The sequence below is a fragment of the Elaeis guineensis genome, chromosome 13 (genome assembly GCF_000442705.2).
Source record: "Elaeis guineensis isolate ETL-2024a chromosome 13, EG11, whole genome shotgun sequence".
Taxonomy (NCBI): domain Eukaryota; kingdom Viridiplantae; phylum Streptophyta; class Magnoliopsida; order Arecales; family Arecaceae; genus Elaeis; species Elaeis guineensis.
Window position 1 is genome coordinate 69137691 of NC_026005.2, and position 17142 is coordinate 69154832.

At 50.3% G+C, this 17142-nt stretch overlaps 1 long non-coding RNA gene across 1 annotated transcript; it reads left to right on the forward strand.

Annotated features, from left to right (window-relative positions):
- Window positions 1-10841: 10841 nt before the first annotated feature.
- On the forward strand, window positions 10842-15475 carry LOC140853432 (uncharacterized). Its single transcript, XR_012136491.1, has 3 exons — window positions 10842-11044; window positions 11205-11321; window positions 14961-15475. It is a non-coding gene; the product is annotated as an uncharacterized lncRNA (long non-coding RNA).
- The last annotated feature ends 1667 nt before the right edge of the window (window positions 15476-17142 follow it).

Genomic DNA, 17142 nt, shown 5'->3' on the forward strand with positions numbered 1-17142 from the left:
CTGCTCCACTTCCTACGACGGATTCCGCACAGCTCCACTACTCCCTGGCAGGCCACAATAACGGCCACGATCCTGCTCCACTTCCTGCGATGGATACCGCGCGATTCTCCCATCCGCTGGCAAGTCACGACAACGGACGCCGCTCCACTCCCCGCGGCAGACTCCACGTGGCACGCCCAGGTGATAGCCACGGGTCCACTCCACTACTCTGCGCAACAAACTCCGCCTGACCCTGGGCAGCCCACTGCCAGACGGTTACAGATATCGCTATCAGGTTACTGCCCCTCCGCCTATAAAAGGGGGGCCCCAGATACGTTATTCTATAAGCTCTAGTTTTTACCTAAAACTCTGCTAAATTCTCCGTTCGAACACTCCATTCTTGTTGAGGCGGAGAACTGACTTGAGCGTCGGAGGGTCTTGCCGGAGCAACCCCACCTCCGGTTTAGACTTCCCTTGCAGGTCCCGGCGGCGACCGCGACTTCCTCAACTCCAGCTTCTCCGGCGCAAGCGGATTTTTGCACCAACAGGATTGGCGCTAGAGGAAGGGCCACTGTGTCTTCACAGTACCCTTGTTCTTAAAGGAGCGTTCAACGGAGCCGCCCTTGATCGTCTCCTCCAACACCTACTCCTTGTTTCCCCCCGCAGGATCCCTACTCGATGCCTCCACGCAAGGCGTCCACGCGACGATCCACGGCCTCCGCGGCCAGATCTCAGGCTCCGGCCTCTCCTCCTGTTTCTCAACCTCCTCCTCCTCCGGTGGCGGCGGTCGGCGCGGAGCAGTTTGACTTGCTGGCACAGTAGGTCAGAGGCCTCGCCGAAGCTGTGCAAGCAATGCAGCAGCAGCAGCCGCAGGCGTCGGCGCACCCGGAAAGGGCGTCTCCGGAATGCCAGAACCCGGCGGCGGGGTGGGCCACCTGGGCCAGCCGCCCCGTCCTTCCTGGGAAAACAAACCCGAGGGTAGAGAGCCCTCAATCGGACCACGACTCCACCCCTGGAAGATCCCTGCCCCCGTTCTGCCAGAGGACCCTCGAGACTCGAAGTCGAGAGGATTTTCTGGATCGGAGGCTCCAGGAGATGAACCGACGGATTGAAGAACTCCGCCATGCGCCCTCCGCTTATGGTGAGGATATTTGTACTGACCCTCCCTTCTCCCAAATGATCATGCAGGAACCGATCCCGCCAAACTTCAAGCTTCCCCAGTTTGAAAGCTACGACGGGACTTCGGATCCGGTTGACCATCTGGAGGCCTTCCGGACGATGATGCTGCTTCACGGTGCTCCTGATGCCATCTTATGCCGGGCTTTTCCGTCTACCTTGAAGGGCACGGCGAGGAACTGGTACTCGGCTTTGAAACCGAGTACCATCTTTTCCTTCGATCAAATGAGCCACCAATTTGTGGCCCATTTTGTCAGCAGCCGGCGCCCCCGGAAGGGTTTGGAGTCCCTCATCAACATCAGGCAAAGGGAAGGGGAGTCCATTCGGGCCTACATCAACCGCTTCAACATCGCGGCGCTGGAGGTCCAGAACTTGGACCAATCAGTCGCAATGGCCGTCCTGAAGGGTGGCCTTCAGAAGAATGATCTTTTGTTCTCCCTGGAGAAGAAATATCCCAGGATTTTGCTGATTTGCTGGCCTGGGCCGAAGGATACGCCCGAGCGGAAGAGGCCTTCAAAATGAAGGATGAAGAGACGGCGAGGGAGCGGCAAGCGGGAGACTCGAGTAAGCCCGCAATTAAAAAAAGGCCAAAGGAAGCCCGGCTGCGTTCTCGATCTCCTCCTGGGCATAAGCGCGCCCATACTCCACCCCAGGCGCGCAGGCAGAGAAGCCCGGATCGTGGGGTTCGGCGAGGTTCCCCACCAGGGAGATTCCGCAACTACGCCCCCCTCAACGCCTCGAAGGCCCAGATATTGATGGAGGTCAGGGAGCAGCTCCCTAGGCCGGAGAGGATGCGCACACACCCCGAGAAGCGCAACCCCAACAAATTCTACCTTTACCACCGTGACCACGGCCACGACACAGAGGAATGCATCCAGCTCCAGGACGAGATCGAGGAGCTCATTCGGCGAGGTCGACTCGACAGGTTCATCCGACGCAGGCCCGAGGGTAGAGGAGATCGGCCAAAGGCCCTTCCGTAGCCTGAACAGCCAAGAAGGAAGGAGCAACTCGGGGACCGACCTCCCATCGGGACCATCGACTCCATCACCGGAGGGCCTCAAGGAGGAGCGGACCACCCGCAACCGTGGAACTCGGAAAACCTGTAAATGTATCACTTACGATTTCACCTTGAATCTAAATTTCTTTCTACTTGACATACTCTTCCCATCTGGCGTGGATTTATTATGACTGGATATGACCCCTCCAAAAACAAAGTTTTGTTAGGAACGGGGGAGAACCCCGCCCAAGCATACCTAAAATGAAAGTCCGACTATCTCAAAATCGGATGGGGGGAGAGGCCTTACAACGCCCTGATGTGCCCCCACAACCATGTCAGGAACAGGAGGAAAAGAACCTCATCCTGACATGAGCAAAGTCAAAGGTCCGGTTCTTTTAGATCGGATGGGGGGAGAGGCCTGACAACGCCCTGATGTGCCCCCACAGCCATGTCAGGAACAGGAGGGGAACCTCGTCCTGACATGAGCAAAGTCAAAGGCCCGATTCTTTTAGACCGGATGGGGGGAGAGGCCTTACAACGTCCTAATGTGCCCCCACAGCCATGTCAGGAACAGGAGGAGAACCTCGTCCTGACATGAGCAAAGTCAAAGGCCTGGTTCTTTTAGACCGGATGGGGGGAGAGGCCTTACAACGCCCTGATGTGCCCCCATAGCCATGTTAGGAACAGGAGGAGAACCTCGTCCTGACATGAGCAAAGTCAAAGGCCCGGTTCTTTTAGACCGGATGGGGGGAGAGGCCTTACAACGCCCTGATGTGCCCCCACAGCCATGTCAGGAATAGGAGGAGAACCTCGTCCTGACATGAGCAAAGTCAAAGACTCGGTTCTTTTAGACCGGATGGGGGGAGAGGCCTTACAGCGCCCTAACGCGCCCCCACAGCCAAGCCGGGAACGGGAGGAGAACCTCACCCTGGCTCGAGCAAAGTGGAAGGCCCGGACTCCTACGGGAGCCGGGCTCCGTTCACGACGCCAAGGAAGACTCCACCCGGACTCCTACGGGAGCCGGGCTCAGTCCACAACGTCAAGGAAGACTCCGCCCGGACTACTACAGGAGTCGGGCTCCGTCCACGACACCAAGGAAGACTCTGCCCGGACTCTTACGGGAGCCGGGCTCCGTCCACGACGCCAAGGAAGACTCCGCCCGGACTCCTACGGGAGCCGGGCTCCGTCCACGACGCCAAGGAAGACTCCGCCCGGACTCCTACGGGAGCCGGGCTCCGTCCACGACGCCAAGGAAGACTCCGCCCGGACTCCTACGGGAGCCGGGCTCCGTCCACAACGCCGAGGAAGACTCCGCCCGGACTCCTACGGGAGCCGGGCTCCGTTCACGACGCCAAGGAAGACTCCACCCGGACTCCTACGGGAGTCGGGCTCCATCCACAACGCCGAGGAAGACTCCGCCCGGACTCCTACGGGAGTCGGGCTCCGTTCACGACGCCAAGGAAGACTCCACCCGGACTCCTACGGGAGCCGGGCTCAGTCCACAACGCCAAGGAAGACTCCGCCCGAACTCCTACGGGAGTTGGGCTCCATCCACGACGCCAAGGAAGACTCCACCCGGACTCCTACGGGAGCCGGGTTCCACCCACGACTTCTGCAGCAAGAGCTGATGGTGGCGAAGCCCGGTCGCCCAACAAGATCGGGTGAAAGAAAGAAGCCCTCATCGGCACCTCCTCGCTCCTATGCAACCCCACGAAAAGCGGGGGGAAGGCTCTTACTCCGAGAAGATGAGGAAAATTAAAAAGGAAGGATGACGAACTACGACGGGAACAGATGAAGGATGAACCACACCAAAAGACCTAAAGGACTTCGTCCCAACTGAAACGGAGAGTTCCTACCGAACACCTCCGGCCGCTAAAAAGACTTTCGACACCGGTTAGGAAGACAACGACATCCTCGAAATAATGTGGGGCCCGGACGGCCAAGCTCGGGCTTGCGGCCATGCACGACGAGAAAGGTGAGCTAACGCATCGACGATCGGGCTCCACCTAACAACGTCTACATCAGACAAGTCAAACGATAAGAAAAGTTCGACGGACGGCAATTTAGTGCAACGCACGGACGAGGTAACACAAAATGCCCTTTTCATTCCATTTCTGATATACACACTACAAAGCCCGGAAGGCCAAGGAAAGAAAGGCAAAATGACAAAAAGGAAGTAGATACATGAAAAGACAGAAAGACGAAAAGAGCTCTAAGGAGGCCCTGCTCCCTCCGACCTAGAATTATCTACTCCGTCCCTTAACCAGGACTGCCTCAGATTCTCAATTTCTTCTTCTAGCTCTTCCCTTTTCTGCAGCGCGTCCTGGAGCGCTCGACGAAGTTACTGGCTCTCGGCTTCCGCCTCTCGACGCCTCTTCCTCAAGACCTCAGATTCCGCCTCCGCATCCGCGATGGCCCGCCGCTCGAGTGCCAGTTGGATCTTCAGTTGTTGCAGCTCAGCTATCTTTTCCCCGAGGGAGACAGAAATCCCTCAACGGTGCCTCTTAGGGCTTGGAGCTCTTCAGAATCTCGGGCGGAAGTAAGCTGTGCCCTGTTAGCCAGCTGCCTCTGGAGACGAACGACTTCGTCGGCCGCCGTCCTAAATCTCCCTTTATATTCTTCCGCCTGCCTGCGCCAGCTAGCCCGTTGCACGTCGTGGCTCACCTCGGCGTCCTGAAGCTGCTGCTGAAGGTCGGAGACCTTCTGCGATCACCTCTGGTCATCGTCGACCCGGGCCAAGAGCCGGGATGAATTTCCTTCCAGCTGGCCGATCTTCCCCTTCGCAGCTGACAGTTCCACCTTGAGGGCGCTGATCCTGGCGGCCTGGGCCCAAATTCGGTCACTGGCGCTCTTCTTGCATTCCTCGAGTTCCTTTGCGAAGTTCGCCTTCCTCCGGCTATACTCCATGATCCCCGTCACATGGAGACTCCGAAAGTGGGTGGCCTCTGCGATGGCTTCAGAGTGACCTTCTCTCGATTTGCGGAGCTCGCCTTCCGTCTTCTTCAACTTCTTTGTCAAGTGAAGGACTTCCTTCTTCAGCCGCTGGATCGTCGATTTCAGCGGGACCCCCAGGGGCAGGGGGAGCGCTTCTGTAGGGCACTGCCATCAGAAGGCAAAAGCATCAAAGCACGACTCATTGCAGGAAGAAAAGCAGAGAGAAGGAGGGGGGAAGGAGAAGCCATCCGCAACAAGAAATTCAACTTTATTGATTGAATGATTTTTGAAGACAAACAGAAAAAAAAAATTACGGCACAATAAAGGTACAAGATCGAGGTCTCAGACCTCAGGGGTGGCGGGTGGAGAACTCGGCGTCCCCGACGCGGGGGCTGCGACAGCAGTGGCGGCTGACGAGGGACCGGCCTCGTCTTCAGACTCCTCGCCTAGGAAGCTGAGGTCGAGCTCTAAAAATTTCCTGGCCACCTTCTCTTGGCAGAGCTCGAACCCCTTAATGAACGCTTCCTGGCCGAATTGGACCTTCAGGTCCCTAATCTCCGTGGAGGCCTTGAATTCCTCTACCGCAAGGGCTCGGGCTCCGAGATCAGGACCGGAGTTTGCTCGACCAAGTTGGCGACCTCGGCCTCCGCCTTCCTCGCCGATTCCTCCAAGATCTACCTCTCCTCCTCCCGGGCTTGCTTCTCTCTTTCCAGGGCCTCCTGGAGGGCGGCTACTTCGGCCGTCTTTGCTTGGAGGCGAGCAACCTCCACCTGACAGCGTTCCTCCACCTGGAGGATGTCCCTCCTCGTGCGACTCACCGCCTCGATATAGGCGAGGAGTTGGTGCCCAATCTGCAAGGGCGGCTAGGAAATTAGAACAAAGGCCGAGTAGCCGTGTAAATGAAGATCCGCTTACCTCAAGGAAGGACCCCAAAGAGTCCCAGGCCCGCTGCTCGAGATCGGTGCGGTCGATCCTTTTAACGACGTCGGGCAGAATGCAGCCGTCGATCAGCCGCCTGATCAAGTCCCTATCGTTGAAGGGATTCTCCGACCCCTCTTCGGAGCAGAGGGACTCGTCCGCAGCAGTTCGGCGGCTACTCGCCCTACGGGCCACCGATTTCCTTCTTTTTCCCGCGGCGGGCACCTCCGTGGAGCGAACCCCCAGAACGGGGGCCCCAGTCGGCGGACTCCTCGAGGAGGCCCGGGGAGCCGTTGGCTCGGCGTCCGAGGGAATGTCGATGGCCGGGGCCACCTGGGCGGGTGCAGCTAAGCTCGACTCCTCCGCCCTGGCCCTCTTCGCCGATTCGGAGGTCGCGGCACCCTTTCTCTTGTGGGCCCTAAGGCCCCTGGCAAGCATCCGCGCTGCTTCGGCATCCATTCTTAAAAAAAAAAAAAAAAAAGAAAGGGAAAGAGGAAAAAGAAGCAAACCAATCAATCAAGAGTCAAAGGTCGAAAAAAAAAAAAAAGAGAGAGAGAGAAGAAAAGAAGAAAGGGAAAGAAAGAAAGAAACAGAGGAGAAAAAGAGAAGAAAGGCATGAAAAGAGAAGATAAGGTAAAAGATGAATACTCGCTGGATCCTGGGGACTCAGGCCGATGTTGAAAAGAAACTGCTCCCTTAGAAGATTGGGAAGGGAAGGAGCGGAATAAGCTAAAAGCTTCCGGGCAGCCTGGAGGTCGTCCTCCCCCAGGCTGGGGGCCCGCGGACAGAATCCCTCAGAGAGCCCCAAGGGGGCAGGCCCAGTCTCAGGGTCGGGCAGTGGACGAAGAGGTATTTCTCCTTCCAATTGTGGATCGAAGAAGGGGCGCCTTTCAGCAACCCCTTCTTGCCGAACTGGGGGAGAAGTACCACCAGTCCTTCGCCGAAGGATGGCGCTTGAAGGTATAGAAGTGCCTAAACAAGGAGAGGGACGGTTGGACCTCGACTACGTGGAGAGAGAAATCCTATCAAGAACCTAAAAGAATTCGGGGCCACGGAAGCCAAGGAGATGTCTAAGAAGCGGAAGAGGGCAACTACAAAAAAGGAAGCGGAAGCCGGAGTCCAGCACGGAACGCTTCCTGGTACAGACAAAAACGACCGGAAGAGGAGTGCTGGCCCGGTCAGAAGGGCCAGGCAGCTCCAGGTCGTACTCCGGAGGAACTCCGTACTGAACCCTTATCAGAAGGAGTTCCTCCGAGGTCAGGGAACATGGAATGGCGCCCGACGCGAAAATGGGTGGAGCCCAGCCCCAGACGCAGGTTCGTCTACAGAGCCGGGGATCTGGGGGTTTGAGGCGGAAGAGCTCCTGGAACTGCAGGGAGCAGAAGAGCCAGAAGACATTTCGAGTAGTTTCGAAGGAGGGCTCTAAAGGTCCCTAAGAAGGCGACAGAAAGGGGGACGAGAGGCCACAGGAAACTAACTCGGAGGGATGCAAAAAAAAAAAAAAAAAAAAAACAATGACAGAGAAGAGGTCCCTAGGCGGTGGAAAGAAGGTTGAAGGTGCTGGAACTAACCTATATCGCTCTGAGGGACCGGAGGGACGAAGACAGAGACGATTTGGAAGACACCTACGGCTCGAGAAGATGCCCACTGAAACAGGACTCTCGAAGAGAAGGCAAACACTGGTCGAAACTCTGGAATGGAATAGGGCACCTAAAGGTGGGAGGACGGGTTTAAATAGACCCTGGGATCCGGCGCCATAATGATCGCGAATCCCCCCAAGCCAGTCCGCATCCGACATGTGTCCCACTCCCCCCGGCAGGCGGCTAAAAGCGGCTGACGGTTGGCAGGACTATAATTGCCCGTACCTGGGCCAGTGTACCTGCGAGAATTTCGAAGAGTCCCTTCGTATCGCCCCAATTCGAAAAGACTCCGGCACGCGCGCAATTAATGCCCAAAATATCTGGGGGTGGCAGTGCGCAGGATTCGAAGGGACGACTTCGGCTGTGCCCATCTCTCTCTGTACTTCCTTCGTTCAAAATTCAAACTCGAAAGTAGGAGGACTGGTGTTGGGTATAAAATACCCACAGCCGAAGTCCTCAGCAGAATCGGCTCCAGGAGGTCCGCCCGGACTCCTACGGGAGCCGGACTTCGTCTTTGACTTTAATTGCAGGAAGACTTCGCCCGAACTCCTACGGGAGCCGGACTTCGTCCTCGACTCCAGCGGCTGCAGACAGACTTCGTCCGGACTCCTACGGGAGCCGGACTCCGCCAACAATTTCAACCGCAAGCAGACTTCGTCCGGACTCCTACGGGAGCCGGACTCCGCCAACAATTTCAACCGCAAGCAGACTTCGTCCGGACTCCTACGGGAGCCGGACTCCGCCAACAACTTCAACCACAAGCAGACTTCGTCCGGACTCCTACGGGAGCCGGACTCCGCCAACAACTTCAACCGCAAGTAGACTCCGCCCGGACTCCCACGGGAGCCGGACTCCGTCCTCAACATCAACTGCTGGTAAGCCCCGTCCGGACTCCTACGGGAGCCGGACCTCGCCTTTAACTTTAATTGCAGGAAGACTTCGCCCGAACTCCTACGGGAGCCGGGCTTCGTCCTCGACTCCAGTGGTGCAGATGGACTCCGTCCGGACTCCTACGGGAGCCAGACTCCGCCAACAACTTCAACCGCAAGTAGACTCTGCCCGGACTCCTACAGGAGCCGGGCTCCGTTCTCAACATCAACTGCCGGTAAGCCTTGTCCGGACTCCTACGGGAGTCGGACTTCGCATCTGATTTTGATTGCAGGGGATTCCGCCCGGACTCTTACGGGAGCCGGGCTCCGCCCGTGACTTCAGCTCCGAGAGGACTCCGCCCGGACTCCCACTGGAGCCGGGCTCCACCCACGACCCCAACCTCAAGGAGGACTCCCCCCGGACCCCTACGGGGGCGGACTCCGACCGCTGTCGAACTTCAGCCGATGGATCTGCGCCCCCTGGTGGGCCATAATAACGGCCACGATCCTGCTCCACTTCCTGCGGCAGATTCCGTGCAGCTCCATCACTCCCTGACAGGCCGCAGTAACGGTCGCAGCTCTGCTCCACTTCCTACGACGGATTCCGCGCAGCTTCACTACTCCCTGGCAGGCCACAATAACGGCCACGATCCTGCTCCACTTCCTGCGACGGATACCGCGCGATTCTCCCATCCGCTGGCAAGTCACGACAACGGACGCCGCTCCACTCCCCGCGGCAGACTCCACGTGGCACGCCCCGGTGATAGCCACGGGTCCACTCCACTACTCTGCGCAACAAACTCCGCCTGACCCTGGGCAGCCCACTGCCAGACGGTTACAGATATCGCTATTAGGTTACTGCCCTCCGTCTATAAAAGGGGGGCCCCAGATACGTTATTCTATAAGCTCTAGTTTTTACCTAAAACTCTACTAAATTCTCCGTTCGAACACTCCATTCTTGTTGAGGTGGAGAACTGACTTGAGCGTCAGAGGGTCTTGCCGGAGCAACCCCACCTCCGGTTTAGACTTCCCTTGCAGGTCCCGACGGCGACCGCGACTTCTTCGACTCCAGCTTCTCCGGCGCAAGCGGATTTTTGCACCAACAATAAGTTTCTATCAAGCTGCACCGTCCAAAACCCCACATCTCGTGCTTTCGAACCGTCCGATGTGCCTCCCGTCCGACTTTTAAAATCTCATCCAAAAACCTAACTCTCGGCAACCTCTCCCCAGCCTTCCCCTCTGTCACCACCATTGCCCCTGTTACCGTCGCCAACCTCGGACTTGGCTTCGACTTCCTTGACTGCACCGTCGACGACATCGGTGACACTATCACTGTCACGGTTGACCTCACCGTCCCTGTCGAAATCCTCTCCATCTCCTTCGTCTTCGGCATCGCTGTCTCTGCTGCCAAGTTCAATCGTGACCTCCTTTGGAACTGCTCTGGTATAACCGCCATGCGAGCCCGAGGTGTCCGCTCAATCGGCCTCTTCCTCCACCTCAAGAGGGGCCTCTCCCTCGACAGCGGCTTTAGCTCATGTGCCGCCAGTGCAGCTGCGGCCACCATCACCGTCAATAGCCTCTTTAGCGGTACCCTCTCCCCCGATGAGCTCATCTTTGTCGGGCTCCACCCCTCAATCATGGTTCCACCCCTCCCCCAATCCTGGTGTAGGTCCCGCAACTGGCCTCCTCCTCCATCTCATTGTCACTATCCAAAAGGACGATCTTGTTGTCATGGGGTTTGTCATTGTGATTTTTTTTTATATTATTCCACTGAAATAAAATTGACTCCGTTGAGGTGAGTCCGGATTTGATTATGAAAGAAATGGATCATTCCCATTCTTCTTTGGAATGAAAATTAAAATGGGATTCCCCTCAACCAAATAGTTAGAATGAGAATCATCTATTTCGTTTCCCATTTCAGATCTTAACCATCCCAACCAAATACCTCCTAAATATTTCCATGGATCTAAACATTTGTAAAATGCTTCGCTGGAGTTTAATTAAATATGCATTGCTCATATGTGGACAAGTAATTTATAGTTGATGTTTGAAGCTTTGCCTTTGTTTCTAGGTACACCTTACACAAAAGACAAGCTTATCGGTACAATATCTATGGCTGTTTTTATTTTTTTTTTCGGGCTCAGAAGGGTTTTTTCTGGGCTATCGATGAAAGCTATCTCAAATGCAAATTTTTTTTCTAAAAAAAATCCTTTACTTCGTCTTTTCAAAATGTGGAATATGATTTGAGGAATTGAGAAAACTAAGGCTGGCTTTGATTGGGGAATAAGGACAAGATATTGTGAGAACCCTCTTTCTGGGTTGGGCTGGATCTGGTGTTGGCCTGGGCAGGCCATATATTGTGTGTGAACAGAGAGAAAGACTCTCCTTGTAAATCACCTTTCCTTCTCTCTAAGGACTCTGTCGGAAAATCCCCTTCTAGAGTCACCGATTTCGACTTTTCTGCTAAAAATTCCTTGGATTTCCGTCAAAAGATTTCACCTGATCACCGTCAATATCTCGTTGGAGATGAGGTATGGATGACTCATCCTTTGTTTCTTTTCTTTTCCAGTTTCTAGGCTGTTTTTATTGCTTGAATTTAGGCCGGTAAGTTATCGAATTTCTTTTGAATAGAGCTGCCCTATTTTGGACTAAAATCCTCTATTTCTATTATTTTTCTTTTCTTCCCATCAGCTGGCCACCGCCGGCACTACTTCCCATTGGCGAGCCCCTCAGCTGAGCCCTCATCAATCTTTGGGTAAATGCCCAACAACGTCATGCTAGCTAATAAGTGGCCAACACCCAAACAAGGTGAATCCCTATTTTTTTTTTCCTTGTTTTTCTTTCTACCATGCCACCACTAGGCACCATCGTCGTCAGACGTGGCCACAATCTCATCGCCTAGGCTGGTGCCGTAGCGACTATTGCGGGGTTCGCCGCCGCGAGGGTAGCTGGCCCTAGGGCCCCTTCTTTCCCCTGCTTCGAGAAGAGACATCATAGGCCAGGATTATTTTTTAATATTTATTTTTCAACCTACTTGCCCTTTTAATTTATTTTTTAAAATATGATTGTTTAGATAAGATGGCAGCGATGCGGTGAAACCGCATATTCAACGTGCGGTTTCAAATGACATAGATAAAATATTTAAAATTTAAATTTAATTTAAAATTTAAAATTAAAATTACGTGTTGAACATGTGATTTTAATTTTTCAAATGAAATCGTATACGAAGGTACGATTTTATTTTATTTTTTTTAGTATTTTTTTTTTATTTTCGTACCGAACAACTGGAGGCACGGGTGGAGGCTTTGCCAAGACCAGTGAGGGAGGGGAGGAGGGCCATCGATCGGTTGGGATAGAGATCGGGTGGCAGGGGCGGTGGATTGCGACGCCCCAAGGGGGGCGTGGGGTGCGGGCGTAGCGATCGAGAGAGGGCGGAGGGGATTGCGCATGGGGTGGGGGGGCTTTTGTATTCGCGTGGACGGCCACCGAGGCCTGGGAGGGATGGGAGGGGGTGATGGTTGCACAGAGTTAGGGGTGGACGGCAGGTGCGGTGCGAATGGCAACGGGGCGGGGCCGCAGCGGGTGCGGCATGGGCGGCCGTGGTAGAGGGGTGGGGTACGACCGTGGCAGCGGCATGGAGGACGGCAGAGGGGTGGGGCAGGTGGCATGCCAGAGGGAGATAGTGGTCACGCAGAGCCGGGGTGGATGGTAGGTGCGGCACAGACAGTGGGGCGGCTGTGTAGCGCAGACAGCCACGACAGAGGGGTGGGATGGCCATGGCAGCAGCACGGATGGCGTGGAGGATGGCAGGGGGCCGAGGCTATGGGTGGTACGTAGAGCTAGGGGTGGTGGTCGCGCAGAGCTAGGGATGGACGACAAGTGTGCGGACGGCAACAGGGCGGGGCCGCGGCAGGTGCGGTGTGGGCGGCTGTGGTAGAGGGGTGGGATGAATGCGGCACGGATGGTATGGAGGACGGCAGAGGGGTGGGGCCACAGGTGGTACACTGGAGGGGGGTGGTGGTCGCGTAGAGCTGAAGGTGGACGGTGGGTACAGCGCGGATGGTGAGACGGTGATGCAGTGCGGACAGCCACGATAGAGGGGTGGGATGGCCACGGCAGCGGTGCGGATAATGGTGGAGGATGGCAAGGGGGCGGAATTATGGGTGGTGCGCTGGAGGGGGGTAGGTGTGGGTTGGCCGCCGGTAGAAGAAGATCGGTCGGGGGGTGGGGGTGGGAGGAAAGGAAGGGAGAAACAAGGAAAAAAATAAATAATAATTTTTTATTATTATTTTATAAAAAATAAAATATTATTATTTGATTAATTATAAATTATTATTATTATTATTTGATTAATAATATTATTTTAAACTTTTTATTATTATTTATGAATATTAAAATATTATTATTTGATTAATAATAAATTATTATTATTTGTTTAATAATAAATTATTATTATTATTTGATTAATAATATTATTCTAAAATATATTTATCACTAAAAATAATAATATATTTTAAAATATTAATAATAAGTTATTTTTTTCCTCTCATTTTTTTCTTTCCTTTCTCCCACCCCTCCATTGACCTTCCTCTGCCGGCGGCCCACCCACACCCACCCCCCTTTAGTGCGCCACCTACGGCCCCAACCCCTACTGTCCTCTGCGTTGTTCGCCATGGGCCCCATGCTCGTTTCGCCCCGTGCCACGGCCATCGCATCCGTTCCGTTCCTCTGCCGCGGCCATCAGTGCCGCACCCACCGCGGTCCCATCTTGCGGTTGTCGGTGCCGCATCGCTATTCGCCCCCAACTCGCACGACCACCACCCCACCTCCTCTCCCCCCAAGCCTTGGCGGTCGTCCGTGCGAACACAAAAGCCCCCTATCTCACAACCCCCTCCGCCCTCCTCCAGCTGCTGTGCCCACACACCACGCCCCCCCCCCGACGCCGCACCCCACCACCCCTGTTGCCCAGTCACTGCCCTAGCCGACTGGTGGCCCCCCTCCCCTCCCTCTTCGATCCCGATGAAGCCCCCACCCATGCCTCCGGTTGTCCGGTAAAAAAAAAAAAGAGCGCCAACGAAAAAACAAAGAATGAAATGCAACTTAAAGATACAATTTCACCTAGAAAATTAAAATCGTATACTCAACATATGGTTTCATTTTTAAATTTTAAATTAAATTTAAATTTTAAATATTTTATCCATGTCATTTGAAACTGTATGTTCAATATGCGATTTCACTGCCACCTCGTCCAAACTACCATATTTAAAAAAATAAGTTAGACAAAAAGATAGATTAAAAAATAAGTATTAAAAAATAATATTTAAAAAAAAATCCTCAGAGGTCTCTCTCTTCGTTACTCTTTCTCTGCCTTTTTATCTCCTCTCACTCTCTCTCTCTCCTCTCTCTTTCTCTCCAATCAAGGGCACCTAGAGTGTGGTTCTAGGTTTTTAGTTAGCACACCTTTGGAGACTCAATAGAGGGTACTGGGTTATCAATTATCTCCCTTATGGCTTTGATGTTTGGATTTGATTCTATAGGGGTGCAGCCATATGCGGTCGAGTGGGTATTGTATATATATCTCAATTCTTAAATCAATGCATGGTCTGAGTTGAGTTTGTCACGTTAAGATAAGAATGCCTGGACATTGATGATCTTCATTCAAACAAGAAGACATTGAGCAAAGGAATTTGACTCTGATTTCTAATTCAAGATAAATACCTAAATTTTTATTAATTACTTGTCATATATTAAGTATAGTTGAGAAATTTAGAATTAAGAGTAATTCAAAAATTAGAGCTTTGAAAATAGGATTCTAATAATAACTTATTATTTCTTATGATAATAATTGATCAAGGATGAGTTGTAATTACGTTAATTGATTGGAAATACTAAGCGTGGACTAGCAGATATTGTGACTGAGTTTATCATCAATAGATGTAAGGATTTTTGTACACCAATACTAGTATATATATATATATATATTTATTTCTACATGCATAATTTTAATTTTTCATGGTTGATATTTTTTTTATAATTATCGATATGATTATTTGTATTTTTCATATTATATGTTTGTATCAAATATTGATGGTTTTTCAAATGATTTAGATTATGATATCGGCTATTAAAAATCTTTAAAAAATATAATATAATATTTTTTTAGTATGATTGAGATTAATAAATTGATGATCAAAAAAGGTATGCTTGGACTAGTCATATTAAATTATAAATAACCTCGTCATGGCCAAAAACATAGCACAGTGAATAGCCCACTATGAACAGATATATGACACTATGAATAATCTCATCACGGATAAGAACGTGATACTGTAAATAGTCCGCTATGAATAGAAATATAGCACTGTAAATAGTCTGCTATGGACAAAAATATGATACTAAAAATAGTGCCACCATAGTTAGAAATTCATCGAGGAGATCTATATGCAGAAATCAGCGCTACACGAAGAGCGAAACATGAACAACGAGATCTTGCTCGACATTGTTGTGATCTTGAGGAGCTGCCAAGCTGTTGTCTTCATCCTGGGGCACGAGGTGGTGCCTATTGTGGGGCATGATGGCATGGAGGTGCTGCGAAGGATAGTGGAACAGGATGGCAACGGCACTCTGCACATAGCCCTGCTTAACAGGCATGCCTAGGTGGCCAAAGAGCTATTATCGGTGGACCCTGAATTGGGTGCATCCATCAACAAACAAAAAGAGTTTCCTCTCTACCTGGCCATGATGAGGGGATTTCTGGATAACGTACAGCTCCTTCCATGCGATCAATGCGGCCATAGAAGGCCATGTGGCCAAACCGCGCTGCACACTGCTATCATCGGAGGGCACTGAGGTAGCACAGATTTCTCTACCACCGCAAATCTAAAACTTCGTTTTAGCTTTATCTTATATACACTATTAAGACTATAAACAATAATGTCTTCAAGCTATGATGATTTTTTTATGCTCCATTAGAGATCGAAATCAGCAAAGAAAAAGATTATGAGGGGAAGACTCCTCTTCACCATGCGGTAACCTGGGGAGATTTGGAGATGGTACGATTGTTACTCAAGCATGATTCCTCTACTGCATATATCATGCTTTTGATATGAGATTGTGAGCCAGGAGTCGCAGTACATGCCACATACTTATGGAGAACACTTTCCACAAGTATGCAAAGTATTTCTTGACGATATCATAAAGTAACAGCGGAACAAATAATCAATAAATTAATATTCAAATTAAATTTAAATAATTAAATCAAATATCTTATAAAATAATATTTTATAGTCTTATATCAACTTCAACAAATCCTAATCTAAAATAAAAATATCAAATTCTACTTCTAATTCGCTTTTCATATTAAAACCTCGAATCAAGCTAGTCTTCTGAATCTATAAAAAAAAATAAATTATAGAATAATGAGCTAGATAGTCCAGTAAGCACTGAATATTTTAACTAGATAAATCAAGTAATAATAATATACTAAAATAAAGCATGCAAAGTGCATCAATTCAAAGTATGCAGTACTAATCAAAATAAGATCCACGTGAGTTTAGTCTTTTTAAAATTTATTTTTAAATTTATTTTTATTCATAAATCAATTTTTTCGAAATATTCGGATCACCTCGATAGTCATGAACTATGACCATACTTATATCTTGCAACTAGACCAAAATAAGCTCAGAAATGTCAAAGTACCAATGTATAACTCCCACAGGCATGATATTGACATATCAATGCAAAATCCCTACTAATAAGGTATTGATATGCTAGTGCATAACTCCTACTGATAGGGTATCGATATACCAACATACAATCTCTATTGGTAGGATATTAATATACTAGCACACAACCTTCATAATAGGATATCGATGTACCAATACACAATCCCCACTAGCAGGATATCAATATATCAATGCAGGACTCTCACTGGTAGGATATCATTGTACCAGCATAAATCCTCATTGGAAGGATTTCGATACATAGTCAGACTATAAGCCAAAATCTATTTCGAATCAAATATTTTTTGATAAAATCAATTTCATACTTCAATCGAACAATATACAAAATCATACAGAATCGAAATCAATCAATCACAACTCCATAACTAAATCAATATATCCTATAATATATCAAATAATTTTCTATAATGAAATAAATTTAAAAAATGAATATTATCTTTCACATTCATAAATCACAAACAATATAACTCAAAGTTTAATGATATAGATATTATCAATTCATCGATAAATTTAGAAAAGAGCTATAATACTTACCTTATAAATGAAACCAATCAACAAGTTGAATCAATTCCAAGAATCTTCTCGGAGTCTATTACCATTGCATCGGAAGTCCGCATATGGTAAGAGTATAGACCCTTCTTTGCATCTGAAGTTTTAGGCTTCCATTCTTATTTTATTCAGCTATCCACATAGGCTGACTCTCCATTCTTTGTGGGCAATAAGCTATTTTATGATTCTTGTGATCCTAACTAAAGCACGCACAAATGTTCTAATGATAATCACTTACTATATGATTTTCACTATATCAGAATACTTGATTTTTATCAGTCGATCTAGAGTTGTTACTTAATGACCTCTTGCCCATAGTATATTTATTATTCTATCTT